The sequence below is a fragment of the Lissotriton vulgaris genome, chromosome 3_1 (genome assembly GCF_964263255.1).
Source record: "Lissotriton vulgaris chromosome 3_1, aLisVul1.2, whole genome shotgun sequence".
Lineage (NCBI taxonomy): Eukaryota > Metazoa > Chordata > Amphibia > Caudata > Salamandridae > Lissotriton > Lissotriton vulgaris.
In genome coordinates this window covers 13891176-13909553 of record NC_141689.1, presented here as the reverse complement: position 1 = coordinate 13909553, position 18378 = coordinate 13891176, and the positions used below count along the sequence as shown (strand labels likewise).

Genomic DNA, 18378 nt, shown 5'->3' with positions numbered 1-18378 from the left:
GCACCCTGGTACAGCTAAATATATACTTAGCAGCAACAACATCTACCCTGGCCCAACAACTGTTATAACCTCTCTACCATTGGGTTACTTGTATAGGAGATCATTTAGCCAAGCTCCACCACCATATCCACTATTTAATAGATACAGTGCACTATCTGAGCTGGGCACCTTGGACTGACCAAGATCACCTATCCTCTCTGATATAGCAGCTAGCGATCACCTGAATATAATTGATCCTGTGGAAGAATTGCCAATCTGCCCCAATGTAATGGTGCCTACTGGGCTTAGAGTGTCTGTGTTACCATCTAACATTTTAACATCTCCCCAGGGCTCCATTACCCCCATACCATCCGATGATCTGACCATTTTGAGTTGTAACATCGCTGGTCTTAATGCAAAAATGAAAATCAAGGAGTGGATAGACTGGGTTACTAACTTCGATATCCTAATGCTCCAGGAAACCTGGTGCACCAGCCCCCTGCTTCAAGAAGGATATAGTTGTTATAACCAAATTGTACCCATCCCGGCCATGGGCCGAACTAGTGGGGGCCTATCCATTAGGGTCAAGATCACGGCACGAGTTAAAACTGAAACACTGCCTACTAACGATAAGAATTTTCAGGCGTTGACATATACTAGCAGGATAAAGCTATGGTTAATTAATTTTTATAACAATGACTTCACAACTCATCCCAATGCTAATTTTATAAGACTATTTGATTTTATTGATGAAATTGTTGATGGACATAAATATGGTAAATTTGATGGTATTTGTTTAGGAGGCGATTTCAATGCACACATCTACCCAAGAACCCCTAGCTGTAAAAGAGGCAAGAATTGCGCAACTATTTAGCTACAAGCCACCTAGCTAATGTTATGGAGAAGGCAAACACGACTGTGAACAAAGGACCTGAGGCCACCTATGTAGGGCGTGGGAGTTCAACTTTAATAGACTATGTATTTATATCTTCTCTGTTAGGGGATCTCTTATTAAAGGCCGAGGTTGCCAGTGCCTCACATAGTGATCACTACCCGATTCTAATTAGTCTTAAATCCTTCAAAAGACAGGGGAACCATAGAGAAATTGGGCAAAAAATCTGGTGGCATCCACAGACATACTTAGGGTGGTCTGGAGGGGGATAGATAATACGGGGGTTTTAACTTGTATTATTAAAAAGCACCCGTTATTAGTGTCTGTTTGTCTATCCACCGATAGCTCTGAACATGACATTGTTGAGGCCTTCACAGGTCTTTGTAAGGCCATAAAAAAGGAGAGCTCTAAACCAGCCTTAGCTAGCAATCACAAACACCCAAGGTGGTTCGACACCTCATGTTCCAAAGCAAATCGGGAACTAAGGGCTGCCCTCACAGCTGATCTACAGGACCAGTCAGTGGTGAGGAGACTGAGGTCTAGCTACAAGCGTACTCTAAAAATAAGATCAGAGGAGTTATTAAAAGACCACTGGGATTCCCTCATGCGCACAGCATCGCTGAGAGATGTCACCGGGTTCCGGAGCGAGGTTAAGAACTTGAGATCAATGGGATCAAATATCAACCCCATAAATTGCAATATATCATGGGACGTGTGGGTGGACCATTTTTCAAAAATCTATGAGGCAACACTTAATTCCACGGGTACTGCCCCCCCTTTAACTACACTGAACATCACCATAATGGAGGTGGAAGATACTATCTCAGAAAGCGCGGGGAACAAAGCTCCAGGGCCCAATGGTTTATCCATCGACCAAATCAAATCAGAACCTGACTTCTGGGCACCTTTATTGTGTAACATCTTCAATAATCTATCTCATACCCCAGTCCCATTAACATGGTCAAATAGCATCATTGTGCCTTTTTTTTAAAAAGTCGATAGATTTGACCCTGGCTGTTATCGCCGGATATCCTAATTAGATAACAATCTGAAGATCATTGGCAGGGTCATCTTTAACAGGATCAGAACCTGCGCAGAGGATAATGCTATTCTACACCTGTGCCAGTTAGGTTTTAGAAGCAACGTGGGAACTGTGGAGCAATGCCTAAATTTAAATGTATTAATGGCCAAATATACCATCCCCAAAAAATCCCCTTTGTATTTAGGTTTTATGGATTTAAGTTCTGCTTTTGATTTTGTTAACCGTTCTCGTTTATGGTCAGTTTTGTTGAATTATGGTTTAGATGAACCCTTGGTTTATTTTTTGGCCCACCTACACAGCGAATTGAGAGCCCGAGTTCGATTGAATAATGATGGTGAAGTCTCCGTTGATATTTTAATAGGCAGGGGGGTCAGACAGGGCTGCGTCCTGGCCCCCTTGCTTTTTATCTTGTACATAAATGAATTAAGTAGTTTTGTGTGTAAGCTAACAATTGATGTCCCGCACGTAAATGGTAAACTACTTCCCGCACTTCTTTATGCAGATGATGCGGTCCTTATGGGCTGCACACCCAATGCACTGCGCACTTTAATATCAGGATTTGTCACATATATGGCAGATCTTGGCCTTTGCACTATTTTTAATAAATCATTTATAATGTGTTGTGGCCCTAAAAACATAAAATTAACCAAATCTTGTCGACGATTAATGTTTTAAAAAGCACATGCACTTTTCCATATCTAGGCCTGTTGTTCTCTGACTCTGGATCATGGCAGCCTCATGTTGTCCAGGGGAGGAACAAATTGGGCAGAGCTATTAACTCTATAACCTCCTTCTGTCAACCTAAACATGCAGAGGTTATCATACCATTGCTGCAAATCTATAAGACCCAATGTTTACCCACATGAACCTATGGTGCTGAGGTGTGGGGATACTCGAACTGTACTAATATACAGACCGAGGAGAAAAGATTTTGTAGGAAGGTCTTGAGGGGGTTATCTCTGCCCTAACTTATGTGTGCCATAGGGAATTGAATCTCCCCTACACAGAGGATTTTAAAAGATCTAGACCTGCCCTGTTCTGGCTGAAAATATGGCTGAATTCAGCGGCCTCTCTGACCAGTGATATTATTTCGGATTGTCTAAAAAGTGAGCGGGCCAATTACATACCATGGCTTAGGGCTGTGGAGAAAAGCCTAGCAAGTGTGGAGCAGGGGCATCTATTTACATCTCCCCAAACCTTCGATTGATCGCACAAGAACTTAGTAAAAAGGGCTTTCTATGACCTTTACAGTAATGAGAGGGAAAAGAGCGAGTTTGCAAAACCGGCTATTTAAGGTACATACCCCTTTTGGTACCATGCGGCAGGCCATACGACATGCCCCAAGGCTATCTGTGTAAAAAGCTGGGCACATGGAACAGGAGCCTGCTGTTCCGGGTCAGGGATGGGAGCATTAAAAATCTATTATGCTTCCCGACAGGCTTCAACAAAAATTTGGAAAACCTAAGTTGTCCCTGTAACCTTGGCGGGAAACAAAACCTTTTACACTTTACGCTTTTTTTGTGGCTTTTATGTAAAATACACTAAACATTATTTAATCCCATATTTTCGAAAGACTGCTGTGATGAATTTTAATTTAGCTTTTGGAGATTTACTGATGTTACACTCTGACAAAGTAATTTTCAGAGTCAGTTGCTTTCTTAAAGCTGCTGTTCGATCACGAGTATCATTGAACATGGTCTGATATGTTTTGCACTATTTCTTGCCCAGTTTGCACACTGCTTATTTGCACTAGTGGCTGTTCTCTTGCACACATCATGGCCATTTGACTCTGCATTGTTTTTAATTGTTGCGTATCCAATTTTAAGTCTTGCATACTTTCTGAAATCATCATTTCTGCCTGACATCTGAATTTTATGTAATGTACAATGATGGTTAACTATGTCATCTTTTATTAGTTTTTTAATGACTGTTATACTGTGTTTTTATTGGATGATTGTTGTGATTTACATGTACTTTTATGGATGTTTTTTAAATCCGAATAAAGATCTTTGACTTGACTTTATTATTAGTTCTATTTTTTTTAACATAAGCCTGACGTGTCCCAAACCCCCACTGCTTCAGGCAAGCAACTTATCATACCACTAAGGAATTCTCAATGAGGGGTTTGTTCAGCGCCTTCTCTGTAGACTTTCAACTGTCTTCGGATCCATAACTGGTTGGTGGACAATTATCCCATTATAATGATGCTTAAAACTTTTGTTAATGATTTCTAGAGAAGATTTGTTTCTCGTGTACCAGCTCTGAGCTAGGGAGTTTTCGAAACATCTGACAACACTGTCTCCCTTACAGTCCCTGTCATGGCTGAAAATGTCTGCAGAATATTCAGCTTTGGGGGAAACTGCTATCAAAACTTTCTTGCCTTTCATCTCATCCTATTTATGTGAGATTGGATTCTCAGCACTTGCGGTATTAAAGACGAAGTACCGTTCAAGATTGGATGTGGAGCACAACCTGAGGATGGCAGTATCAAAAATTCATCCACAGATTGACCGTCTCTGAAAAACAGGCACACCAGTCACATTTATGTTGGTGGTGTTATTATCAATCTATGTCATATGTGAAACAAAGCATCCTAGTAAAAACAATTTGCACACATTTTATCTTGGAAAGTGGTGTTTTGAGCTGTGTAATAAGCCTCCGTCATTTCACCACACCCACCCACACACAAACATGCAGTTTACTAAACACTGTTATTATATTGTATGTTATTAGCTGAATATGCCTGGAATGTGCGCGTGGCAGTCGAGTCCAGAAATTTCTGTCAGGTGGTGGGGGGCCCAACATCTAAAAAAATTCACTTGGGGGGACTCAAACTACAAAAGTTTGAAGACCTCTGGTCTACAGCATAGACCTCTTCTGGCTTATCCTTTGACACTAGGCATATGCCTGTACGTTTTGCTTCTCCCATTGTGGTGTAGTTCCTATATTTGAATTGATTGTAGTTGAAAGAGGAACTACGTTGCCGAAACTGAAGTGCATATTTGTTTTGAAAATAAATTGCATTCCCTGCAGTTTAATTTGAATTGGCACTGTGAACGCTGTTATTGTTTATTCTGTCTTGAAAAATTGCTGCTACTGAGATCATATATCTATTGTTCTGCAATTCTGACCCGGGTCTGGTAGCATTTCGGGAATCCCCAATGATACACAACAAGCTTCTTTATGCAGTCTTAGATCTTCCATGGAGCAGGGTTCAGAGGCCATGTCCCAGTTCCTCCTGTGGACTTTAACCGGTAGTATTTTCTCTGCAGCTTTGGTGGGATCTGCTATCATGTATGGTCGTGTTTCAGATATGATGGGCCAATCTCTACCTCCTTTATCTAATCCCAATTACCTGAGAGCTTTTCTTGTCAAGGTTTACTGTGTAATGCAATGAGGGAGTCACATTTGATATTAATCGTAACTGCTCAATGATCAGACCATTAAAAGGGTTGGACTGCTGACGTTTAACCTGTTTTTGGTGGTCTTAGGGTTCTCCGGACTGCCCTCCAGTGGTAAAGTACATGTATGCTCTCTCCTTTTAGCATGGTGAAATTGGCTTACACCTTACTGGTACATTTAATTTACTTGAAAGTCCATAGCATATGGTACTATGTGTACGCAGGGCCTGTAAATGAAATGCTACGATTGTGCCTACAGCATTCTTTGTGTCATGCCCTAAAATAGTCCTTTCGAAACATGTTCAAAGATTGCAATTGCTGTTTTTAAGGCAGTAATAAGCTGGTATTTTAACCTGACAAAAAAAACCGTTTGCAAAGCCAAAACTTCCATTTTTAATACATTTGTCTCACCCGTAAGGTAGGCCCTAAACAGCCAAAAGGATAGGATGCAATGTACGTAAAAAGAAAAGCAAGACAGGTGCTCTTTAGTTTTACATGTCCTTGTAGTGAAAAACTCTTACATTTCATTTTTCATAACTGCAAAGCCAATATCTCATATTTGATAACATTGGATTACCTTATTACATTTTTATATGATAATTTTTGATTGGGAAGAGAAATAGCTGTCTAGTTTTGACTCAAATTATTTTCCATTTAAAATCCTTTTTAATGGTAAAACCGGATTGTTAGTCACAGTTCTGAAAATGGCACTTTTAGAAAGTTCAGAATTTTCTTGTCCTAACAATTTGATGCCTGCTGTCAGTGTCCTGGGTCACATGACGATAAATAGCTTAGCTGTAGATCTTTGTGTATTCCTCCCAGGCAGTGATTCAAAATGGAGTAATTGTTGGCAGCATGGGTCTTTCTTTACAAAACTAGATGTGGGGTAGCTTAGGAAATTCTGCACTTTAAATGCTGTCGCCAGGTATATATGGTGAGCCCTCTGAAGATGTTTATTACACTCCTTGATCTGTGGAAATCTTCAGAAGGATTGCCTTGAACCTCAGAGGACTGACCAGCTGCTACCAAGGACTGCCTTGCTTCTTGTAGAAAATGTTATCCATATCCTTGAACCCAGGGCTATAAAAGGGACTCCAGGGGCTAGTTGGCTCTCCTCCTGTGTGAACTACAGGGACATAACAAGCCTGCACCTGACCTCTGCCAGGGGATGTCCGTGCTTGCCAAGTCGAAACCACCATGTCCTGGACCCTTGAAAGTGATGCTAGAGGTGCTGACCCTGCCTAAACTTAAAATTTGGGACTTCGGAAATATTTAACCAAAAAGTGACAGAACAACGAACAGACCAGTATTTACCTGCCAGCTGATCCACCAAAGGTGCATCATCGGTCGGCCTAATTTTGTGGTAGATTCAATTATGTTCTTCGGCACTGCCCCAAATCCTGTTCAGCAAGACCTTCAAGCAACTGTATCGGCCTCTTTGAGCTCTCTTCAGCTACAGCTTGCAGCTTTGTCCCGCTGCAGGTTTTTGACTTTCAAAAAGTTATTTAAGTCCGACAGTAAAAATCTTCACTGGGTTCTACGGCAACAGTCTCTCCATTGACAATAACAACCACTTTGGTCAAAAATCCAGCTTCTCCAACTCTACTCTTGGTCCCTCCATCGTTGAAGGATTCACATAGACTTCGTACAGCATCCCCTGGTGACACCCCTGCCTCTCTGATGCAGCCTACTGCCTTACACACAAGATGATGGACGGAATGTTGCACAATGGCAAACAATTCACCCCAGTCACAGATCAGGGTTTAATCCTTTGTTATTTTGCTCACCAAGCCACCCCATTTCAAAGATGGCCATGTGCAAATCAGCCTTAACCCTGTGCCTCATGGGAACAGTCCAGCCTGAACTGCCAAGCGATGTCTTCCTTGGACCGGAATCAAGCATTGACCTGTTAGCTACCCTTGAGGCGGAAGCCGGGGGTGTTTGCTCCTCTACTAATTTTTAAATTGTATACTCACGCGCACGGTTTTATGTTGATTTTAAGAACTTTAAAACTGTGATAACTTGTTGCACTTATATCGAGCGCTGTTTGTGGGAAGATCTATATCCCTGTAAAGCGTCACCACCCACGTGACTCGGGGCCACGCCCCTCCCATGTAGCCACACCCCCTCTTCCTCCTCATTACCATGCTTACTTCTGGAAAGCTTAGCGGTCGAGCGCAGCGGGCACACCATCAGCACGCCGAAGAAATGCCAAAGACTAGCCCGTCTGTGCCCGTCCGTGCCAGGACGTGGCACGAGGCTGAGGCTCACGCTCCCCCTGCATCTATCAGGCTGGTAAGATCATCATCTGAACTGAAAGCGCTGCGACCTACCCCCAATCCTAGGTGCACAATATTTAACCTCCATAAAGTCGGAATACGCTCCTGCGCTGACTGTAAACTGTCCACCTCAATTTGTCAACCCCATCCTGACACCTCCAGAAGACATAGGAAAAACAAACTACTGCGTAAAAAGAAACCTCTCAATTACGTATTTTATAGTACAAATTGCCGATCACTGCCAAAACACAAATACGATATTTTCAACCTATTAGCTGAAAACGGTCCCAGTGTCCTTTTCTTAACCGAGACCTGGCTGCACGACAGCGCCGGACCAGATGTTGCTACCGCCCTCACTGACAACTATGCTTTCGCCAGAATAGACAGGAACAAACAGCTAGGTGGTGGAATAGCAATTATTTTTAATAGAGAGCTAAAATGCACTCTGGAACCAGTATCTATTCCAGACTGCGAAGCGGGCCTTTTCAAAATTTCCTTGAACCCAAACTTCACGATGTCAGGCCTTTTGATTTATCGACCCCCAGTAAATCCCTCTCAATGGGTATCTAACTTAGCTAATCTTATCACTCCTCATTATATTACTCTAAGTAATTTTTCCCTGCTGGGTGATTTGAACCTGCACCTAGAGGATCCCACCATCCCCTCCTGTTCTAACCTACTTGACGACCTGAAGGCCTTAAATCTGTCCTTGATCAACTCTAGCCCTACTCATATAGCTGGCCACTTGCTGGACCCTATTTTCTCCAACATCAGTGAACTCAATTGCATTGCCACCACGCCCATATGCTGGTCTGACCACCACTTAATAAAATTCAGCATTACTTTTCCACCCTCCCCCAACTTACAACATGACTTTCAAGACTCATCCAGAAAAAATTGGAAACTAGTGAACTTAGAACTGCTAAACTCGACATTACAAGACAACCCCCCAAGCTGTAGCTCAAACATGGACTGCCGAGCAACCGCAGTACATAAATGACTTAACGACGCCGCTAACAAATGCTTGCCCTCTTCTTGCATCAAAGGGAGTAGACACCGCCTCCCGGCTCCATGGTATAATGATAGCCTAAAAACCGAAAAATCCAAATGCAAAGCGCTCGAACGCAAATGGCGTAAGAACTACGCCCCTGACGATAAAAAAAGTTACCAGGAGGCCAGGAACCTTTACCACACGGCCTGCGCAAGAGCAAGAGCTGCTTTCGTCTCAAAAACTATCATGGAAGCCACTAATATGCCAAAAACCCTTTTCAACAAAGTTAAAGAATTGGCTGGTGCCCACACTACAGCTGCAGCACCCCCATTAAACACTCAACAATGTCAGGCGTTAGCATGCTTTTTCTCTGAAAAAATTGACAAAATCATCTTAGATATCAAGGCTAACAATACAGAACCATCCTCTTCCTCTGACTCAGAATCTACTCCCCCTTGTGCCAACTTACTGGAATCCTGGCCTGCTCTTTCTGTAGACAAACTGAAATTAATTCTTAAGACCATCAAATCCGGCTCCCCCAGGGACCCCATTCCTATTAAAATCATTAAGCAACTTGGTGACAGCTCATTGGAGATCGTTACAAACCTTCTGAACTCCTCTCTTGACCTTGCCACTGTCCCAGCCTTATGGAAACATGCCATGGTCACGCCCCTTCTAAAAAAAACGACTGCAAACCCGGGAATTCTCGCCAACTACAGACCCATATCCCTGCTCCCGGCATTCTCCAAATGTTTGGAGAGGCACGTGCACTCTGCTCTAGCTACCTTCGCAGAAGAAAACTCTCTACTGCACCCCTCACAATCCGGCTTCAGGGCTGGTTTCTCTACAGAAACCGCCCTGCTTGGAGTCACTGAACACATCCGAAAGCTACTTGATCAAGGACAGACGGTCGCGCTCGTGCTATTAGACCTGAGCGCGGCTTTCGACACCATTTCCCATGAAACACTCGTCAAAGAATTGCACAAAAATGGTGTACGCGGTAAGGCACTGGATTGGATCCGGTCCTTCCTGACAAACCGAACCTTCCAGATTACCTCTTCACGAGCCTCTTCAGACATCCTGCCGGCACCCCATGGAGTGCCTCAGGGGTCTATTCTTAGTCCTCTGTTCTTTAATTTATACATCAGACCCATGGCTGACCTTGTTGAACAATCGGGTCTCACTCTCATGAACTATGCCGACGACTCCCAAATCATTTTTTCCCTATTCGAATCCTGTCCTAACTCCCCTTCTCTGCTCAAAGAAGGACTCCTAAACATCCTGAACTAGATGACGAAAAACCAGTTAAAGCTCAACGGTGACAAGACGGAGATTCTGGTCCTGGGAAAACATCAAGATCTGTGGAATCCCGTACACTGGCCTGACCAGATGGGCGCTTTTCCTACTCCAGTGACCCATGTTCGAAATCTGGGATTCATTCTGGATAATTCCTTATCCATGAATCAACAGGCCAGTAAAGTAACTGGTCTATGCCTCACCATAGTCAAATGGTTGAGGAAAATCCTCTGGATGCTGCCTCCTTCCTCGCAAAAGACCGTAGTCAATGCCCTCATTACATCGAGGCTTGACTACGGCAACATTCTGTACCTGGGCGGAAATAAATCAGTAGTCGGCCGACTACAGGTGGTGCAAAATGCAGCAGTTCGTCTACTGTGCAATATTCCCAAAAACTCCGGAGTCTCGAACCACCGCCGGGAACTCCACTGGCTCAGGATTGAAAACAGAATCCGCTTTAAAGCCCTGAACTATATGTTCAGAATTAAAGCGGGTACAGCACCTAAATATTTGCAAACCCTCGCCCACCCCTACACTCCCAAGCGTAACCTTCGGTCGCAGACGGCAGCCTTTTTCTGTGTGCCGAGATTCAAACGGGCGAGAGTAGGTGGCAGATCCTTCGCCCATCTGGGACCATCCCTCTGGAACACACTCCCTCCCTTCATCCGAAAGGAAGAAAATTATGCCAAGTTCAGAAAGCTTGTTAAGACCTGGCTATTTGAATAAAAATACTCAATAGACATTACCCGTACTTCTGTCCTCTAACTAGCTGTGTCTAGGCGCCGGGAAACCCTTCTTGGGTAGCTGTTGCGCCCTACAAATTGAAAAAATAAATAAATAAATAATAAGCATCCTAGGACCAGTTTCTGCTATCAGCCGTCATCACCCAGGATAGCTTGACTCCAGTGGCATAGTGAGCACAGGACCCACGTCTGGGCATACTCTTCCCACATAGGGTGAACAGCAAAACACACAAGGTGATGGGTGGAATGTTGCACAATTGCAAAACAGGTAAGTAGTCAAAATATCTATTTTTTTAATATCAAAATGACAGAATATCGATGTTTTAATATCAATAGTAAAAAATATAGATTTTTTAAATATCAATGGTAAAAATGTCGTTTTAGGTATTTGTGTTTTAATATCGATGAGAAAAATATCGAATGTCAAAATATCGTTGTGTAAAAATGTTGATAATATGTAGTATTTTGTAAGTTTTAGTATGTAATGTCAAAATATGTTTTTTTTTATTTTTTTAAAGTTTTAGGAATGGGATTTTGGGTTTATAGGGGATAATGGTGGGGAGTGTTTTAAAAATATATATTTGAAATGTAATATTTTTTTACAATTTTTAATACATTTTACAATTTAATTTGTATTTTTTATTTAAAAAAATGAAAAATAATTTTAGGTGTGGGATGTTGGGTTTATAAGGGATAAGGGTAAGGAGTGTTTTAAAAATATATGTTCAAAATGTAATATTTTCTAAATTTGTAATAAATATCAAAAATGTATTTTATATATTTTTTAAATTTAAAAAATATTTGAAAAATAATTTTAGGAGCGGGATGTTGGGTTTATAGGGGTAAGGGGGGTAGTGTTTTAAAAATGTATATTCGAAATACAATATTTTTTAATTTTTTTGATAGATTATTAACATTTTTAAATAGTAATTTGAGTATTTGGATTTTGAGTTTATAGGGTTGGGGTGGTGAGTCTTGTTAAAATGTATAAATTACATTTAATATTTTTTAAATTTTAAATAAATGTAAAAATTAAAATTAAACAATTTGAATAATTTGGAAAATTATTTTATGAGTGGGATGTTTGGTTTATAGGTGTTAGGAGTGGGAAATGATTTAAAAATATTAATCGAAATGTAATCATTTTTTTGTTAATTTTGTTTAAAAAAATGTAAAATTATTAATTAGTTTTAGAGTCCATCACCTCTCCCAATTAAATGTAGATTGGGGTGGTAATAGTAAATTATCTTTAATTAGTGTCCAGCCCCTACCCCAATTTAATGTAGACTGGAGTGGGTATATTTTAAATTATATTTAATTAGTGTCCAACACCTACCCCAATTTAATATAGACTGGAGTGGGAATAGTAAATTATATTTCATTAGTATGCAGCACCTACCACAATTTAATGTAGACTGGAGTTGGAATAGTAAATTATATTCAATTAGTGTCCAGCACCTACCCCTATTTGATGTAGACTGGAGTGTGAATAGTAAATTAATTATAATTAGTGTATAGCACCTACCCCAATTTAATGTAGACTGGAGTGGGAATAGTGAATTATATTTTAATAGTGTCCAGCATGTACCCCAATTTAGGGGTCTATTCTGATTCGGGAAAGAAATCCGTACGCCGATTCGTATTCGTAGCCGTTTCCGTACGAATCGTACAAATCCGTCCGAATCGCCTAGTACGGTCCGTAGTTAAAAAATATGTCAGAATCTTTGCAAACCGTATGAAAATCAAGGAAAGATCCGTACGATACAGAACCTGAAAGTGAACCTTACGAATCGTAAACATGCTGTACGTCCCGACAAGTACGATCCAGACCGGGAAATCAGAATGCGATTCGTAGGGGGAAATGTCGTGTATGAGCTGCGATTTGTACGGAAAACGTTGCGTATGAGCGAGCCACAAAAGTAAATATGAGACGAACCCCCACTGAACGAAGCTCACGCGAACCCCTAAAAACAGCACAAGGAGGTAGAAAACGACTCGTACCCTGTGACAGTCGCGTTGCACACACAAATAAACAGAAGCAGATACAAGTAAATGAGCCATACTGAACCATGCTCACACTGAAAAAAAGCACAAGGAGGTTGAAAACGACTCGCACAACACCACAAAACAAGTCTTCAGTGTACAAACCATGGAAATGAATGTCCTGGCCAGATCCAAGCAGGCAAACAGAGGGGCTAACTTAGAACCACCCCTTACAACACACCCACCAAAAATTCAAAATAAGCCCCACCCACAAATGAACCAATAAAAAGGGTCCCACACACACAAACCATGATCCTTTGTAACAGACCCAATTTGCAAGACACACTGACAACACACTAACAACTCAACACATCCACCTTCACACATACCCCCTTAATTACATTAAAACCCACACCCCCATTCACATTCAGATGCACACACCCACATCCATACACACCGACACCCCACACCATGTCGACACAGAAGAATCCAAAGTTCACAAAGGAGTAGATGGAGATCCTTGTAGATGAAGTCATCAGAGTCGAACCACAGCTGTTTGGCGCTTTGGTCAGACAGACCAGCATAGCTGAGAAAACACGCCTATGGGAGAGGATCGTCAATTGGGTGAATGCTGTTGCACTCATCAGACGCAAAAAGAAGGAGTGCCAGGCCAAGTGGTACCATCTGCAAAGGATGATCAAGTGGGAAATGTACAACGAGTACACACAAAGCCAGCACGCTGGCGGTGGTGGTCCCCGCAGACCAGTACAGTACCATCCCTGGGAGGAGAGGGTCATGGCCCTGCTACCACCGGACAGAGTACATGGCATTGAAGGAGTCATAGAGCCTGGTGAGTACACAAACAACTCATGTAATATGGGGTAATGGCATCCACACCCCAAGTACAAAAAATGCCCGCACCAACCCCCAAGTGCCCACCGCCCACAACTACAGCCAAAAACAACGCTGATGTCACTAACATGTGTATGCCCCATTGAGAAAGCCAGGTCATGCCATGTCCAATGCTACAGGAAGCACGGACTCAAGAATGGACGTCCAGTATGCTGGGAGAGTGGGTGTCACAAAATGCATTGTGGGACTTCAAATCTGACCCAATAGCATGGGCGTCCGCATGAGAGGCAAGAGGGGCCCTTGCCGCCCCCTGGATCTCCAGTGTTTCTGGTGTGGGCCCAATCAGGGCCGGCCCTACTCCATCATGCTTTTGAAATGGTGCCATTGTTCCAGGTGGCAGCCCCCTCCATTGGGTCGGAACGGTGCAAGAGGGTGGCCCAGAAGTGTGCAAGGCAGAGGGTGAGAATTGTGGAACGCGGAGGGGAGAAGGGTGCAAGTGAGAGAAGTGTGAGAAGTGTGCAAGGCAGAGAGGGAGAAGGGTGCAAGGCAGAGGGGGAGCAGGGTACAACGGGGAGTAGGAGAAGGGTGCAAGGGGGAGGGCAAGAAGGGTGCAAGGCAGAGGGCGAGAAGGGTGCAAGGCAGAGGGGAGAAGGGTGCAAGGCAGAGGGTAGAAGGGTGCAAGGGAGAAAGGGGTTCAAAGTTGGAGGTGGAGCAGGGTACAAGGGGGAGAGGGAGAAGGGTGCAATGGGGAGGGCGAGAAGGGTGCAAGACAGAGGGCGAGAATGGTACAAGCCAGAGGGGAGAAGGGTGCAAGGCAGATGGGAGAAGGGTGTAAGGTAGAAAAGGGTGGAAGGCGGAGGTTCAGGAGGGTAGAAGGGGGAGTGCGAGAAGGGTGCAAGGCAGAGGGCGAGAAGGGTGCAAGCCAGAGGGGAGAAGGGTGCAAGGCAGAGGGGAGAAGGGTACAAGACAGAGGGAATAAGGGTGGAAGGCAGAGGGGATAATGGTGTAAGGTAGAAATGGGTGCACGGCAGAGGTGGAGCAGAGTACAAATGGCAGGGGGAGAAGGGTACAAAGGGGAGGGCGAGAAGGGTGCAAGGCAGTGGGAAGAATGGTGCAAGGTAGAAAAGGGTGCAAGACAGAGCTGGAGCAGGGTACAAGGGGGAGGGCGAGAAGGGTGCAAGGGTGTGGGCAAGAAGGGTGCAAGGCAGTGGGGAGAAGTGTGCAAGGCAGTAGGGAGAAGGGTGCAAGGGGGATGGTGATGAAGTTAAAAATGTGCCCACCCCTATAAACATTTCTGTGGACATTCATTCCCAATTTCCCTCATGCCATATGACCGAGGTACACACCCATGCACCATGCTCAATGCACAGGGAGTGTGAAAGTACTGACAAGATAGCTGACACTGGGCCCTTGTGTAGGCAGCACAAGGCCCCCTGCGACCAGTGCAAACACAAACACTCGGCCAACAAGGTCAGATATCTTGGACAGGAAGTCACAACCACTGTCATGGCACCATACTCCATGGGGCGATAGCCATACCACGAGGGAGGCCCAGTTCCAAATAAGACTGCAACTATAAGCATTGCCTGTCACAAACACCCCTGACTCAAACATACCCTCCTGGGACAGGGAACGTCACAATGGTCATGTAACACAACAAAACTAATACAGACCTGCTGAAGCATCCAAGCAAAAAATGTAGGTGCAGATTCACAAGCCCCTTGTGCTTCTTTAACGCCGCCGTTGCGTCACCTGTGTGTCGCAGCTGCCTCACAAAAGTGGCACCATAGTGCTGTGTATTTACAAGGTGACACATCTGGGAGAATTCTCACGTTCTAAAGCCTTGCGCCAGAAGTAGGTGTTCTGACGCAGGGTGTGGGGTGGGCGTTCCGGCGCAGTAACGCCTCCCCAAAGTGGCTGAGTAAAATCTTCAAGATTTCCCTCAGTAACTTTTAAGCACATGCTGCGTCAAAACCCAGTGCATGCTCGAAGCAGGCGTAAGGATTGATGCAGCATTGTGCAGAAAGGGCCCCACAGACCATTGCTGGAGCTGCGTTGCGCTGGTGATGCAACTCCAGCAATGCGCCACTTCTACGGCACTGATGTGTGATGCAGCTGTGTCGTTTTTCCCCCATGGTGCTCCTCATTGTAAATGTGTTGCATCCATGCTGGCATAGCTGTGGTGCACAATGACTGGTGAATCGCTGCTGATATGAAGGGCTGTGCCAGTTATTGTAAATATGCCCCTACATGTCAATGACTCCTGAGCACAAATCAATCTGACCCCATAACATACCCATCCACAAGTGAACGTTGAGGACAATCCAAAGAATAGACAACTACCAGGTGGAACAGTTCCAACTACAATGTGTATGAAAAATGGATTTTGCATTAAATGACATTAACATTGTCTGTCTCTCACACTCACAGGGCAACGTGCAAATCTACCCCCAACAATGGGGAAGATGAATCACAGTCCCAGGCTCCGCAGGACCCTGACCCCACCAACAGGGACGCCTCTCACTACTCCATGGAGGACCCTGACCAACCTGGCACCTCTGGTGCCCAAACCTGTGCAGCAGCTGAATCAGGAACATCTGCGCCAACAACCACCACCATTCCTGCCACATCCCAGCAGACATCTCCGAGCCCTGCACACAGTCAACAACTCAGCCAATCTGACAATGAGGGACAAGGTTCGCCGGGCACCCAGGAGGTGGCACACAACACCACCACTGCCATCCCTCAGGTGTCCTGTCGACCCGATGTGCACACAACGGCAAGCTAGACTTGTGTGGGCAGGGGTTGTGGGAGTGGTGGCAGGCGGAGGCGAGAACCTGACCAGCCAGCTGAAGGGCCCGGTATGTTTGAACTACGCAACATCATGGAGGCATAGCGGCGGGACACCAGGGAGTTCAGCCAGGTAGTGGGGAACCTCACAGAGATCAAAAACCAGCAGGCCGAACAACACACCATTCAACAAGAACACCAAGGACAGATGAAGGCAAGACTGGCTGAGCTCCTGGCGGTGCAAAGGGACATAAGCCATTCACTCCATTGGATCGCAGATAACATGGAGCACCCTCCCTGTGTCACCAGACAAGGCACTTCCAGGTGAAGACCGCCAACAGGCACAGGGAGGGAGGAGGACGAGGAATTGTCCGACGGAGCATCCCATGCATCATCAAGGCCTGCATATGAGGGTCCCCCAAGAAAGGTGGGTCGTCCACGGAAAAGACAGTAAGAGGCAGCGGGCCATGCGTATCTCCCAGGTCAATTGGTCTGGCACCTAGACTTTTTTCTGCAACAGCATCACCTCATTGACCGTCCTACTCTGCCACATGGACTTGCTGGTTGCAGTCTGAACAATGATGCCAAGCACTGTGGTCTGGACTCTGTTGACTCAAATTGCAAGGCATCACATCTCCCTCTGTGAACTTTGGATTCCCGGTATTTTTGTTCAGCACCCATCAATAACTCATGATTCATGCACAAGACAGATAAATAAACAATCACAAGGAAAATTGATGTTGCTGCCATTTAGCATGAGTCAATAACATACATGTGGAGATATGTCAACGTATGCCAGGGTGTGGAACAAACTCAACCATCCATACACTGGGATCTGAGTCCGGTCGAGGACACGCATAGGTCACAATGTATCATCAAATACATACATGCAGGGCAATACTCACCCGTGATGGTTTCAAGCTGCTGGGGGGGGGGAGCTTGCCATACTGCTCGGACGATCAGTTTTGGAAGAGTTTTTTGAAGGCGTAAAGGTCATGTGGAGGTGGCCAGTGTGGGAGTACCAGGTCTGTTTGGTGAGGTGGGAGAACTATCTCCCACATGCAGTTGTACTGTGGATGTGATGAATGGTGCCCATGGCAAGGTTGGCTGGACAGGGTTGGGGCAATGGGGTGTTGGATGGGAGACGTCCATGTTCTTCTTTGGGGCTGAGTCTGTGGAGTGCCTCCTCAGTGTGGCTGAGGAGTCTGAATGTGATCCTGCAGTTGACAGTGAGCTTATTGTAGGTATCTCAGGTGGACTGTCATGTGGCTGTGGTAGAGGATGGTGAGGATGAGGTATGCGGATGCATCCTGGATGTGCACAAGTCCTCAAGGAGTCTGGCTGTTGTTCCTGCGTGGAGGGCATTGCCATAGTTGAGACAGCTGGTTTCGTGGACCTGGGTGACTGTCTGTCTTGCCTAGGAGTGGATTTATCTGAAGATCATTAGCAGCATGCGGAGGGAGTTGCAGCATGAGGTAGAGATGGTGTTGAGTTGTATGGTTATTATGAGCGAGGAGTGTATGATGAACACCTATTTGCGTGCATGGCCACTGTGTGCTGGGGCGCTGCCTAGGCCAGTGTGACACAAGGAGTTGTCCAGCTGTAAGGGGACAATCCTCAGATGATGACCTCAGTCTTGTCCAAGTCCAGCCTCATGTGGCTGATGTTCATCCATTCGTCAATAGACTTGAAGGTTGGATCTGGGAGTGGCTGGGTCTCTGGTGAGGAGCAGCTGGGTGTCAATGGCATAGGACATGATGATGAGGTTGTGTGCACATGTGATGGTGGAGAGGGGGGTCATGGAGACATTGAAGATTGTCACGCTGAGGGATGAGTCCTGGAGAGGGGGGCCAATGAACCCAGTGTACTACATGCCGAAGGGGGGCGGCAGACTCCCCGGGCCTTGCTGGTGAGGTACTTGGCGATTTCATCCTGGACCCTAATCTGGATCCCAGTGTTGGAGATGTGTGATCTGACAGTGTGGTAGCACATGGTGTAGAATGCAGCTGATAGGTCGAGGGAGTGAGGGTGGTGGTCTCACCTTTGTTGAGCAGGGTCCAAGATGTCATTGGTGGTGGCAATGAGGCCAGTTGCTGTGGGGTGATCACTGTGGAAGATGGACTGGAGCGG

General features: G+C 45.0%; 1 protein-coding gene across 1 annotated transcript in view; it reads left to right on the top strand.

Annotated features, from left to right (window-relative positions):
- LOC147725827 (uncharacterized) overlaps positions 1-18378 on the top strand; it is a 174628-nt gene that overhangs the window by 32735 nt on the left and 123515 nt on the right. The window lies entirely within an intron of this gene.